Below are 14,729 nucleotides of genomic sequence, written 5' to 3'. Positions count from 1 at the left end.
CAGTCCTGATGAAGGTTCTCAGCCAGAAACGTCAACTATTTATTCCTTTCCATACTGTAGATGCTGCCTGACCTGCTGAATTCCTCCAGCATTTTGTGTGTGTTCTGGAATTCCAACATTTGCACAATCTCCTGTGTTTATAACTTTCAGGGGCTGTTTCTTTTGCTGATGCCTATATATTAGAAATAACATTCTCTTCCAGGGGTGGGATCACCAAGAATCTAAGCCTAAGGTGGGAGACTGGAGTCATAAACACAAAACTAAAACTAAATTGGATTAGTTTGGTTAGGAATGAAATAATATTGGGCCTTTAAGATAAATGCAAACTCTGTATTTAAATGTACTTTGTATAATCTGGATGATATTGATCAGTTTGGGCTGGCTGGAATGAAGAATTAAGTTTTTTTTCCGGATAAAGGACTCCCTTAGTGTTGTTGGTCAGGGAATTCCAGGATTTCAATCTAGAACAGTGAACAATCAGAGATATACTTCCAAGTAGCAATGATGTGGGTTTTGGAATGGAACCGAAAGGCACTAATGCAACTATACTTCTTGGTGATAGAGGGAAGTGCAGTTTCAAAAGCCTGCATGGGTAACATGAGAGAGCCTTTATAAATCAGAGCATTGAGTATAGGAGTTGGGATGTAATGTTAAAATTGTACAAGGCATTGGGAAGGCCAAATTTGGAGTATTGTGTACAGTTCTGGTCACCGAATTATAGGAAAGATGTCAACAAAATAGAGAGTGTACTGAGAAGATTTACTAGAATGTTACCTGGGTTTCAGCACCTAAATTACAGGGAAAGGTTGAATAAGTTAGATCTTTATTCTTTGGAGCGTAGAAGGTTGAGGGGGGACTTGATAGAGGTATTTAAAATTATGAGGGGGATAGATAGAGTTGACGTGGATAGCCTTTTTCCATTGAGAGTAGGGGAGATTCAAACAAGAGGACATGAGTTGAGAGTTAGGGGGCAAAAGTTTAGGGGCAACATGAGGGGGAACTTCTTTACTCAGAGAGAAGTTGCTGTGTGGAACGAGCTTCCAGTAGAAGTGGTAGAGGCAGGTTCGATACTGTCATTTAAAGTAAAATTGGATAGGTATATGGACAGGAAAGGAATGGAGGGTTATGGGCTGAGTGCAGGTCGGTGGGACTAGGTGAGAGTATGCTAGAAGGACTAGAACGACCGAGATGACCTGTTTCTGTGCTGTATTTGTTATATGGTTATATATAACTGATACAGTTTGTGGATGGTGTACATTACAATCACTGGGTGCCTGCCATGGAAGGAGTGAACATTTAGAGAGATTTTGGAACTTTCATCTCACACGACAAAGCAGGCTTCTTGATATTAAGCTTCTGGAGAGTTGCTAGAACCGTATTTGCCAAGGCAAATAGAAAGTATTGCATCCCGTACTTGTGGTTGGTGGAAAAGCCTCAAGATATGAAAAAGCTAGTCTTTTGCCACAGAATAAAATCACTGACCTGCGCTTGTAGCCATTGTTTGAATGTAGCTTGTATAGTTCATTTTCTAATCAATGGTTACCCACACAGCGTTCGTGGTAATGGTAATGCTGTTCAGTGTCAAGCAAGGTAGTTAAGACTTCTCTTATGTAAGGTGCTGATTGTCTGGCACTTTTATGAAGACTGCAGGTGCTGGAATCAAGAACAAAAACTGGAACACTGGATGAACTGAAAATGTCAAGCAGCAGCTGTGGAAGCTAAAGATGTGAGTTGGCATTTTGTGTTAAAACCGATCATCAGGACTGTGACAGAGAAGTGGAAAGATAGCCACTGAGGATACTGACTGGTGAAAGGTGGAACTAGATAAGGGGTAGATAAATGACCGGATGCAGCCTTTATTCAACATACTCTCGCAATGCTGTATACAGACAAATGTTCCTCTTTCCTTCCAGTTCTGGTGCAGAGTTTCGACCCTATACGTCAGCCTGCTTCGATTCTATCTGACCCACTGAGGTTTTTTTCTTTTAAATTACCTTTGCACAACCAAAGTGTGAAGTATTTTGCTTAGCATGATGGTTGTGCAAATGTTATTTGTCATTTTATTGGCCTATGTCTGAATGCTTAGGTTAGAAATTGCTGAGAGAAGGGGTTGTGTTGGATGGGCTTGACTGAAGAAAGAGTGGGTTATTGCCATGGGGGAGAGCTTCATGGATGGCTGGACAGTAATTAACAAGGTGCCAAATAGGACAACAAAAAGCAAGGTTATGCACAGAGAATGAAGGTATGAATTGTATGTTGTTGGAAGCCCAATATCCTGTGTGCTTCATGATTTAGAGATACAGAGAAACCTACATTAAATCATAACTCTTCTTTGTGTCTTGACTTTCATTCCTGTTTTATCTTTTATAAAAACTGGATTATGCAAGATACATAAACATGATGTTATGTGAACTGATTCTAAGGCAAGAATCCTGATAAGTATTAGCAGACAGACTCGGGACATAGGTAGGTACATGGGACTTGGATTATAGCCATTACAGAAATCTGGTTGAGGGTCACAATACTCTCACCCCCTTTACATTGGAAAAAATATGAAAGAAGGCAGCTTGATCAGATACAACAACTTCTATGGGGTCGACCAAAGATGATTTTTTTTAAAGTGTTCTTTTAATGATTGCAAACCCTTTCTGAACATTAAGAACTTAAAGTACTGTATGCCTACTCCACCAGTGAGTTGCTCACTGTGGGGAAACTAAAGGAGCTGGACTTGGCGCTGCCTGATGCTGTCTGTGACAGAGAGGCATTGGTGCATGAAGAAGGTATTTAGTTTAACAGCAAGTGGATCTTAGTCATTTTCTTGTGATTAAATGGCCCTGTTAAATATTGATGGTGTGGGAAGCTGCAAATCCAATTCATTATTTTATTGGCAAATTGCTGGAACAGGTGGAGGGGGAGGTGTATGGCCTCAGTCAACATGAGGACCAGGTCTCGAGTCTTGATGTCACCTATTTGCAGCAGCCCCTGGAGGGTTTGGAGTCAGGTGCTCCACTGGGGTGCTGGAAGTGTGACACAGTGTTCATATGGAGTCAATGATGCCCACCGGTGTTTGCCTGGCAGAAGACAAGCTGTACTGTGTTCAACTACAAACTGCTGCAACATTCATGGATTCAGGGATCTGAGCTATATATTTTTTGTGTGACTGTATTTTACTGCTCTGTTATATGTACTTGCTATCTTATGTATGTTATGTGTGACTTATGCTGTGTATGACTTCTGCTACTGTGTTTTGCACCTTGGTTCTGGAGTAACATCGTTTTATTTGCTTGTATTCATAGGTATTCAGGCATGGTTGACTGACATCAATTTTGCCAAGGATATGACAGTGGTGTAAGTCATCACTAACAGCAATGAGGCAGCCTACAGAGAGGAGGTGGAAAACACCAAGGCCTGATGACAAATAAATAAACCCTTCTTCAATGTCAACAGATTCAGGAGATCTCACACCAATCATACCCCCACCCTTTACATCGGCAGCACAGCAGCGGAAACTGTCAGAAATTTCAAACTGCTGGAAGCGCACATCACACACAATGTCGCTTGATCCCAGAACACATCCTGGAGTGTCAAGAAAGGCTCAACAATGCTTCAAACAAGCCTCCACTAGAAACTTACACAAATATTAAAATGTTGGGTGGATCTTGCCAGTATGTGGTAGCAATTTTGAGGCCATTTATTGTCATTTACCTGCACGAGCTTCAGGTTTGGAATGATTGCACTCATGTATTTGAATCCCCTTGTCTCACATTTGTTGACAGGTTTTCAGCTAACAATCTGCTGCTTCAGTCTATCACTGTACTCAGCATGGAGTCAAACAGCAGAGCATGAATTTGCTTGAATCTTTAGTATTTTTGGAAATCTGGTCATTGATTCCACTTCTATTCAGCTTGACAATCTTAACAGTGAAGGGGAAAAATGGTAAAAATAAAGTTATATTTTTATGTTCTTTGCATATATGCCATAATGTTTTAGGTGACCTTATATTTTTTATAAGATCCTTTATATATTGGTAATAGGTTTTCAAAGTTTCTGAAACTCAGAGAAATTTAGAACTATTGAGAGAAAAGTCTGATGCCCCTGACTTTACCATCTGTCAAAACAAAGGTTTCCTCAGCCGCTTCATTGACAGGGGTTGTTCTGAAATGGCCACGTGACACAGCGATGTTGCACGAAGCACAATTCCTCATCAAGCAGCTCAGGGCACACTTGCACAGCAAGTTCAGCCTTGCAAATCTGAATTAGATAAACGCTCTACAAATTGGCATCGAAGTGGGCGGCAGGATCAATCAGCGAAACCCATGTGCAAAAGAGATCATTTGGAACAGTTTCTGGAGCTGCATTGTGTTTTCCTCACTCAACCATAACCATTTTATTTTTAAAAAATTACCGTGGATAATCACAATAATTGGAAAATGTGCTGTATCTTTTTTTAAAGCAAATATAAAAGAATTTTCTTTTTCAATTAACGTCATGTTACTGCTGACATTGCACACTGTTTCATATATATTTTCATTTGCTTCATTAATATTATAACTGATTAATTGTTTAAAATAGCTATTTTTCCCAATTTTCTAAAATAATGTAATGATCACAAGGTAGGGAGTATAGACTTGATAACCATAAAAACATTTCATTTTCTTCTCACTTCCTAATGGTTTTCATGTGGAAGGTTGCTACATTTGACGAGTAATAGAACTTTTTTTCACACCTGGTAATGAATAGTTTAAAATTCAGTTAAAGCATTTATTATAGCCAGAACACATCACATAAACCATTTTTAACCCTGTTGATGATAAGAAATAACTTACACTGCAAAGAAAGTGGGGGATATTAAATTACATCTCACTGCAGATGTGGGAGTTTAAAAAATTGCAAACAAAATGGCAGTAAATCTATTCTTTCAAAAAACTAGTTTAAGTTGACGTGACAAGTTTGGGGAATCTTTATGTGTTGAGAAAAAAAGCAATAAAATGGTGGAACATTGGTCAAATTGTATCTCAGTTTCGTAGTTAACTGTTGCAAATAACGCAGATCCTTTTGAGATGTTTGTTAATTAAACATCAAAGTGAGAACATTAATACTTCACTCCGAACTTGTTTATTTTAACAATAACTTTTTGAAATGACACCTAAGGCCATACACAGTATTAATAAAGTTCCTTACAGCTGCTCAGTTATTGAAAAATGAAATAACTCAACTGTAAGTTATTGGTAGGTTTTTGTAAAATACTAATTTATTTCATGCTATATTTGTTTGTACATTACTTTTATGCCTGTGCTTAGCATGCAAGGACAGCTCTGACAGACTGGGTGGATAAGATCTACAGTGAAATCCAACGAACAGGAAGGTGGTACTGCAATGTTCCATGGAGACTGAAGTGTCAGAGAAGACACAGAAGATATCGTGGTCATCCACTGCGACCAAGGAAAACCCCAGTTTGAGACCCTTGTTCCCACTTGTTGGACCTGGATTTCCAAGGTTGAGAGAGTGGAAATGTCAGAGTTCAATGGCTTTTCCACTTTAAAAAACTCTCCTGCACAGGTTTCCTGTTATTGTTGGACACGAGGGATAATATTTTTTTTACTTGCACCATAATATTTGCTCCAATAAATTGTATTGCAGGTGCATTACATTAATGAAATGTTAATGCCAAAGTCACCGTTCATGTTGTACCAATTTTATCTTCTCAGTCAAACAACTTTTGAACAGGCAGCACCCTTCAAGATCTGCAAGATATGCCTTAAATCCTATATTTAATAAAAAAATCTGCTCAGATGTTATTAACCCACTGGACCTGATGTAGGATTACAAGTAACAAGGATTTTCACTGCAATTCAAGTCAAGTCAAGTCACTTTCTATTGTCATTTCAACCATAATTGCTGGTACAGTACACAGTAAAAATGAGGCAATGTTTTTCAGGACCATGGTGCTACATGAAACAATACAAAAACTACACTGAACTATGTAAAACAACACAAAAAAACTACACTAAACTACACACCTACCCAGAACTGCATAAAGTGCACAAAACAGCGCAGACATTACAATAAATGATAAACAAGACAATAGGCACAGTAGAGGGCAATAAGTTGGTGTCAGTCCCTACTCTGGGTATTGAGGAGTCTGATGGCTTAGGGGAAGAAATTGTTACAAAGTCTGGTCGTGAGAGTCCGAATGCTTCCGTGCCTTTTCCCAGATGGCAGGAGGGAGGAGAGTTTGTATGAGGAATGCGTAGGGTCCTTCATAATGCTGTTTGCTTTGCGGATGCAGTGTGTGGTGTAAATGTCAGTAGTGGCGGGAAGAGTGACCCGATGATCTTCTCAGCTGACCTCACTATCCATTGCAGGGTCTTGCGATCTAAGATGGTGCAGTTTCTGAAACAGGCAGTGATGCAGCTCTGGATGCTCTCAATGCAACCCCTGTAGAATGTGATGAGGATGGGGGGGTGGGAGACGGACTTTCCTCAACCTTCGCAGAAAGTAGAGATGCTGCTGGGCTTTCTTTGCTATGGAGCTGGTGTTGAGGGACCAGGTGAGATTCTCCACCAGGTGAACACCAAGAAATTTGGTATTGTTAAGGATCTCTACTGAGGAGCCATCAATGTTCAGCCGAGAGTGATCGCTCTGTGCCCTCCTGAAGTCAACAATCATCTCTTTTGTTTAGTTCACATTCAGAGACAGGTTGTTGGCTCTGCACCAGTCCATTAGCCGCTGCACCTCCTCTCTGTAAGCTGACTCGTCGTTCTTGCTGATGAGACCCACCACAGTCGTGTCGTTGGCGAACTTGATGATATGGTACGAGCTGTGTGTTGCAGCACAGTCATGGGTCAGTAGAGTGAACAACAGTGGACTGAGCACACAGCCCTGGGGAGCCCCCGTGCTCAGTGTGATGGTGTTGGAGATGCTGCTTCCGATCCGGACTGACTGAGGTCTCCCAGTCAGGAAGTCTAGGATCCAGTTGCAGAGGGAGGTGTTCAGGCCCAGTAGGCTCAGCTTTCCAATCAGTTTCTGAGAGATGATTGGGTTGAACGCTGAATTGAAGTCTATGAAGAGCATTTGTACGTATGTGTCTTTTTTGTCCAGGTGGGTTAAGGCCAGGTGGAGGGTGAAGGCAATGGCGTCGTCTGTTGAACGGTTGGGACGGTACGTAAACTGCAGGGGGTCCAGTGAGAGGGACAGCTGGGTCTTGATGTGCCTCATGACGAGCCTCTCGAAACACTTCATATATCATATGGATATGAGTGCAACAGGACGGTAGTCATTGAGGCAGGACACTGAAAGACTTCTCTGGACCAGGGCCGATGGAAGAACGTTGGAACAACGGCACTGCTCATAGAGAAGTTGAAGATATCAGTGAGAACATGTTCTAGCTGCTCTGCACATCCTCTGAGCACTCTGCCAGGAATATTGTCTGGCCAGCAGCCTTCCATGTGTTGACCCTGCACAAGGTTCTCCTCACATTGGCCATGGTGAGACACAGCACCTGGTCATTTGGAGGAGGGATGGACTTCCTCACCACCACGTCATTGTACAGTTTGTACAATGCGCAATTCCATTTTCACTCCTTAGCTCATCCCTACATGCAGCAAGACCAAGACCTCATTCATCCATGAACTGATGTGTATCACGTATTATCTGTGTCACAGATATGCTAAGCAATGCCCACTTCTAACAAGAGGGAGTCTAACTATCAAGCCATGACATTCAGTCACATTATCATTGCTGAGTCTCTCAATTGTTGTCAAAAATTAGAAATGAGCAGAAAAAATATGTAAACATTGCCAGTGACATGTAGATCCTCCTCTGAAGTTTAAAACTTAACCACAGTCCAACAAAGAAAGCTTCATTGCATCTTTGTGATAGTTGTAAAGTGCAGAAGTAGAAATAGATGAAAAATATGCTAAGAAAGAAAAACTAGTAGCAAAGTAATCTTCTTGGGTGAAGGCCAAGAAGACCCTTGGCAGGTGCCCTAAACAAGATCTTTGAAAATTCCAATGTATAACATAATGCCTTGGATAAATCAGTCAGCCTGTATGGAGCACGTACTGGACAAAGATTACTAAAGTTTTCATGTTTTCAATGTATGGTTCCAAATTGCAGTTTGTGAATGGCAGACATGTCATGTACTGTTATGTGGTTGAACACCCTCTGGAGATACAACAGCTGCTCCTGTTCTCCTCAGTTATTTAGATGAGGCCAAAAGACTGAGCCCCAGTTTCAAATGATTTTGTGGAACTACCAGTTCAGGAGCAAAGATAGTTTTGTTTTACTAGAATATACAATGTAAACCTGTACAGCACAGGAACAGGACCTTAAACCAACGATGTTGACCACAACTAAGTAAATTAGTAATAAAATGTCCAACTAATCCTTGTTGAATGTTCTATGTTCATTTCCTCCCATTTCCTGCACATTCATGTGCCTACCTAAGAGTCTCCTGATGACTCTGTTGGAGTTGCCTCCACTACAGCTCCAGGCATAACATTCCAGGCACTCACCGTCCTGTGTAAACAGAAACTTGCCCTCTACATCTCCACTGAACTTGCATCCTCTCACCTTAGGTGCTTACTCTCTGGTATTAGTCACTTCAAAGCTGGAAGAAAAATACTGGCTGTCCACTTTATCAAGGCCTCTCATAATCTTATAAACTTCAGAATCAGAATCAAGTTTATTATCACTGACATATGTTGTGAAATTTGTTGCTTTCTGGCAGCAGTATAGAACTAGACATTTAAAAAATTACAATACTTTACAGTAATAAATAAACAAAGGAAGAATAATAATAAAATAGTGTTGTTCAAAGGTTCATGGACTGTTCTGAAATCTAATGGCCAAACAGAATAAGCTGTCCCTAAAGTGGTGAGTGTGGGTCTTCAGGCTCCTATACCTTCTTCCTGATGTAATAATGAGAAAAGGGCATGTCCCAGATTATAATAGTCCTTAATGAAGGATGCCGCTTTCTTGAGGCACTACCTATTGAAAATGTTCTTGATTGTGAAATGTCTTTTGCCTGTATGGAGCTGTCTGAATGTATAACACTTTGGAACCTCTTTTGATCCTGTGCATTACCAGACTGTGATGCAATCAGACACAATACTCTTCATTGTACATCTGTAAAAATTTGCAAAAGTCTTTGGTGACACACCAAATTTCCCAACTCCTCACGAAGTATAGCTGCTGCCATGCCTTCTTTGTGATTGTATCACCTGGGGTAGACCCTCTGAGATGATGATGCGCAGGAACTTGAAGCTGCTCACGCTTTCTACTGCTGACCCCTCAATGAGGATTGGTGTGTGCTTTCTTAATTTCCACTTCCTGAAGCTCAAAATCAATTCCTTGGTCTTACAGAATTTTGAGTGCAAGCTTGCTGTTGTGATACCATGCAACCAGGAGATCTACCTCTCATCACATCTGAGATTGTGCCAACCACTGTGGTGTCATTGGTGAATTTATAGTTGGAATTTGAGCTGTGCCTAGCCACATAGTCATGAGTGTAGAGAGAATAGAGCAGAGTGATAAGCACACATCCTTGAGGTGTACCTGTGGTTGATTGTCAGCAAGCAGAAGATGTTATTACTGATCTGTGGTCTCCAAATGAGGAAGTCAAGAATTGAGTTGTACAGGGAGGTACCATAACGGTAAACTCATCAGTATTCAGAGGATGATATTGTTGAATGCCAAGCTGCTGTCAATAAACAGGAATGTAGGCATTGCTGTGGTCCACAAGGTCCAAGGCCAAGTGGAGTGCAAATGAGATTGTACTGTTATGGTGGTAGTTCTGGTTTAAGGTGGAGCTACTGAAGTTGTGCAACTGTTGATGAGATGTGCCAGGGCAGAACTTGTTCGGACCGTCGGGTTTGTAGACAGAGTTGGCGGTATCACTGCCAGAGGTGGCGTGAGCATTTCGGAGAAGAGTCATCTTGGAAGAGTTCCAATGCCCATCCACCCAACCCAGGTGCAAGGCTGGATTGCTCTAGCATCGAGCTGATTTGATGAGATCAGGAACAACTTCAGGTGTGATAGAGTCCTGGAGCGTAGCACTACCCAGCACTTGGACAATTTAAATCTCCGCCTACATGGACTGGTGGCCTGAGTGAAGGGTATGGGAGCAAGGATCAGGCTGATTTCGCTCACCTTTCTGTGAATGTTCATTCCTTTCTCTGTCGTGATGAGGCTATGAACTGATTTGGCAGCTGCGCATTTATATCTGACTGGTGTGAAAACTGGGGCGAAGCTTGGGCCTACTCCGGCTGCTCCAGGAGTGCATCTGGGACTCAGTCTAGCTTCTCTTGTTTGCTCAGTGTGTTTTTTTTCTTTCTCTCTTTCTCTGCACACTGGTATCTGGTTTTCACTTTTTTAATTGGGTTATTTAAGTTTTTTGCTTTGTGACTACCTATAAGCAAACATTTTTCAAGGTGTATAACGTATACATTCTTTGATAATAAATGTGCTTTGAATCTTTGGTAATTCTAGCCATGACCAACTTCCTAAAGCACTTCATCACAGTGGAGTGACACTACCGTGTGATAATTGTTGAGCCTCTATCAAATTTCCTTTCAGCGCTTCTACTCTAGAGAACACAATCTAAGTTTGTTCACATATCCTTGTAGCACATGCTCTCTAATTCAGGCAGCATCCTGATAAACCTGTTCTGCACCCTGTTCAAATCCTCCACATCTTTCCTATAATGGGGCATCAAGAGTTGAATTTTATTCTCTTGACGTGGCTCAAGTAGAGTTTTATAATGGTACAACATAACTTCCCAACTTTTGAACTCAGTTCCTTGAGTAATAAAGGCAAACATGCTATTTGCTTTCATCCTATCCACTCATGAAGCTACCTCCAGTGAACTATGAACTTGGACCCTAAAATCCTTTTGCACATCAATGATATTAAAGGTCATTGACAGTATACTGTCCCATTGCATTTGATATCCTTTAGTGCAAAACTTCACATTTGGCTAGTTTAAACTCCATCCGCCATTTGTCCACTTATAGTTGCAGCTAAACTATATTCTACTGTGTCATTTAGCAGCCTTCTGCGCTATCTACAACACCACCAATCTTCTGCAAACTTACTAACCCACCCATCTACATTTCAATTGAAGTCATTTATATATATACATACATATATCACAAACAGCAAAGGCTCAATATTCATTCATGTGGAACATCAGTAATCACAGACCTTCAGCCAGAATCAGTCCCATCTCACTTAAGTGGAGATTTTTTTTCTCTGTATCTAGGAACCTTGCCTTCCATGAAAACTAGTAAGTCCATCTAATTTCCTTGCTTAATGTACTTATTATTTATAAAATACTGCTTTTGATGAATCCTGGTACATGGCAGGAAGAATGCTACAGATTTTCTTGGACCTGACATGAGAAATTAATTGCCCCTGTGAACCTCATGATTTGCATATGATTGCTATGTTGCACTTGCATATACAAAAAAGAATGAAAGAATACATGCACTCAGTTTCCAAGGTTCACTCACTAGGATCAATTTATAAAAGAATCATTTAATATTGTCAAAGGTATAATGAAGCATTAATATATAATTTTTAACCTATCAGAAAAATATATGGTTTTTCTAGTAATGAATTTTAGATTTTATAGCCTGTGACCCAGAAATTCATGACATTAATGTCTGGATAGACACAGTCTTGTTTCTATTTTACAACAGTGAACTATCAAACATTGAGAGCAATAAATGGTTGAATTGACAGAAATTTCAATATATACATCATAGTTTCATGCCAAAATAATGTATTAAATGTTATCCACCATCTGTAAGCATACAGAAATTTGAGAGGACTCAGAGAAAAGTTATCCAGAAAAGCTGTCATTTATTTTCATCTGGCACATTTCCAGTTTGCCAAATTATGTATATAATATCAATTAAGGTCAGTCATTCAGATTGTTGAGCAGTCATGCCTGAGTTATGACAGACTGCCTCACAAGCATCTCAAATATATAGTAAATGAAGAATGTTACATACCTGATTAAAATTTGTGCATTGTTTCCAATGAAACCTTGTTTTCAGCTGATACATATTATACAATCCTCTTCCTTTCACATGACTTGGTACTGCACGACAATATTTGGAGGATTGGAAGAATCAGAATGATAAGCCTCAAATAGAAACACCCAGCAATGTTTTAATGAGTCAATGCCTTTTCATGCTCTGACAGGTTTTCAAGGTTCATTTAAGTTGGTTAACCATTTAAACGGGTTTTACACTTTATGACAACATCCAAAAGAATCAAAATTCCACATTTGGGGATGGACATGCTAAGGAATATATTCAGAGCCATTTAAGAGTAATGATTAACACAATTCAAACAGAGCATCTCAGACTCTAATTTCTAATTTATGTGTGCAAAAGCAATATATAAAATGTTGAAACTAGGAATGTATTGTACTCGGAGCTAATAAATATCCTAAGTGCTGGGAAATGTTGAAGGCTGGGGCTGTGCTGCTGCTAAATATGCCATATTCCAAAACCAATAACAAAATGAAGGACAAACTGCTCTCTCTTGTGAGCAGCTTTTTGTTTAACTTTTGATGAAAATCAACAAATAAATAAACTCCCTAATCATCATTTAAATTCTTTTTGTGTGGAAACTAGCTGTGTGAAAATTGGCCCTGTTTTTCTTGTTTTACAAAAGTAACTGCACTTCAATTATTTAACTACTTAATTGGTTGTGAAGAGCTTTGGGACATTTTGAAGCTGAGAAGGGTGTCATGTAAAAACATTTCCTTCCTCACTCCCTCTGGGGTAAAAGCACAAGAAAATTTAAAGGTAATCTTGTTTAAGAAAAAATTCTGTGTGTTTTAATCTAAGATTTGCTTTGTTGGAACTAGTTTTGATGTATTTGATAGTTATTATTCTGTGCATACTTATCTATATTTTTTTATATAATTCATTTATTTATTTAGAGAAACAGCATGGCAACAGGCCTTTCTGGCCTAATGAGTCTGCACTACCCAGTTCAACCCATATGAATAACTAACCTGCCAGCCCATATCTTTTTGAAATGTGGGAAGAATCCAGAGTAGGAAATACATAGGTAGGAAAAGAGAGGAGGTCCTGAAGGGAGAGTATAGAAAGTTGATTAGCAGAACCTCTAGAGTAGTAATCTCTGAATTGCCTGCGCCATGTGCCAGTGAGGTAAGAATTGGATAACTTGGCAGATGAACGTGTAGCTGAAAAATTGGAGGATGGGATAGGATTTATGATTTCTGGATCATAGGGATCTTCTTCCAGGGAAGTAATAATGTGTACCAAAGGACGGGTTACACCTGAACTTGTGCAGGACCAATATCCTTGCAGACAGGCTCGGTAGAGCTGTTGAGGAGGGTTTAAACTAATTACAGTCAGTGAGTAGAGCAGAAGTGTAACATGGAGTAAAACCAAAAAATGTGATGAATGCAGTACTGAAGATGTCATTTTGAATGCACACAGTATACAGAATAAGGAAGACGATCTTGTAGCGCAGTTAGAGATTGGCAGGTATGATGTTGTAGGTCTCACTGAGAAGTTGCTGAAAGGAGATCAAATTTCGGAGCTTAAAATCCAAATATTGTGTCAGAAGGACAGGCAGGTAGGCAAAGGGGATAGAGAGGCTCTGTTGGTAAAAAATGAAATCAAATCCTTAGAAAAATGGGACATAGGATCGTAAGATATAGAATCCTTGTAGCTAGAGTTAAGAAACTATATACATGCCCCTGAACCGTAGCCAGGATATGGGTACAATTTACAATGGGAGGTAGAAAAGGCTAGTAAGAAGGAGAATGTTTTGATAGTGATGAAGGACTTCAATATACAAGTAGATTGGGAAGTTCAGATTGGAGCTGGATCCCAATGGAAGAAATTTGTAGGATTTTACCTATTTTTAACCAACATGTCACCATAGCCACTAGGGGAGCAAAGAGACTAGACTATGTTTATACAAACCGATGCAGTACTTACAAAGCCATCTCATCATCTTGGCCTTTCTGACCACTTTTCCATCATGTAAATCTCAGCATACTGATGGCTGCAAGATGAACTTTCAGTGCTACCTTTGGTTGGGTCCATTAGCGAATGGCATTTCTGGAAAGGGTGTTATGTAATGACCAAGATTTCATTAGGGTGCTTAAGGTAAAGGAGTCTTTAGGAGACAGAGATCATAATGTGATGGAATTCACATTTGAGTTTGAGAGGGAGAAGTTAAAATCAGCTGTATCAGTACTGCAAAGGAGTAAATAGAATTATAGAGGCATGTGAGAGGAGCTAGCCAAAGATGATTGGAAGGGGACACAAGCAGGGATGATGGCAAAGCAACAATAGTTAGAGTTTCTGGGAGAAATTTGGAAGGTGCAGGAAAGGTAAATCCCAAAGATGAAGAAATATTCTATAGGAAGGATTAGGCAACTGTTGCTAACAAGGGAAGCAAAAGACATTATGAAAGCAAAAGTGAGGGCATATAAAATTGCAAAACTGAGTGGGAAGATAAAGACAACAGACAGCAACTAAAAATCATAAGAGAGAAAAGATGAAGTATGAAGGTAAGCTGGCTAATAATTTCAAAGAAAATAAAAAAAATCCAGATATATGAAGCTTAAAAAAGAGGGAAGAATAGATATTGAACTACTGGAAAATTACGCTGGAGAAGTAGTAATGGGGAATGAAGAAATAGCAGATGAACATACTAAGTATTTTGCATTA

At 39.8% G+C, this 14,729-nt stretch overlaps 1 long non-coding RNA gene across 2 annotated transcripts in view; it reads right to left on the bottom strand.

The window, feature by feature from the left end:
• LOC132378617 (uncharacterized) overlaps nt 1-12,145 on the bottom strand; it is a 198,843-nt gene extending 186,698 nt beyond the window's left edge. For both annotated transcript variants that reach the window (XR_009507133.1, XR_009507132.1), the window contains exon 1: nt 12,018-12,145. This is a non-coding gene — a long non-coding RNA (uncharacterized LOC132378617). The remainder of the gene's footprint in view (nt 1-12,017) is intronic.
• Nucleotides 12,146-14,729: the final 2,584 nt, after the last annotated feature.

Source organism: Hypanus sabinus, chromosome 2 (assembly GCF_030144855.1).
Source record: "Hypanus sabinus isolate sHypSab1 chromosome 2, sHypSab1.hap1, whole genome shotgun sequence".
Classification (NCBI taxonomy): Eukaryota; Metazoa; Chordata; class Chondrichthyes; order Myliobatiformes; family Dasyatidae; genus Hypanus; species Hypanus sabinus.
This window is presented reverse-complemented; position numbering and strand designations above follow the sequence as displayed.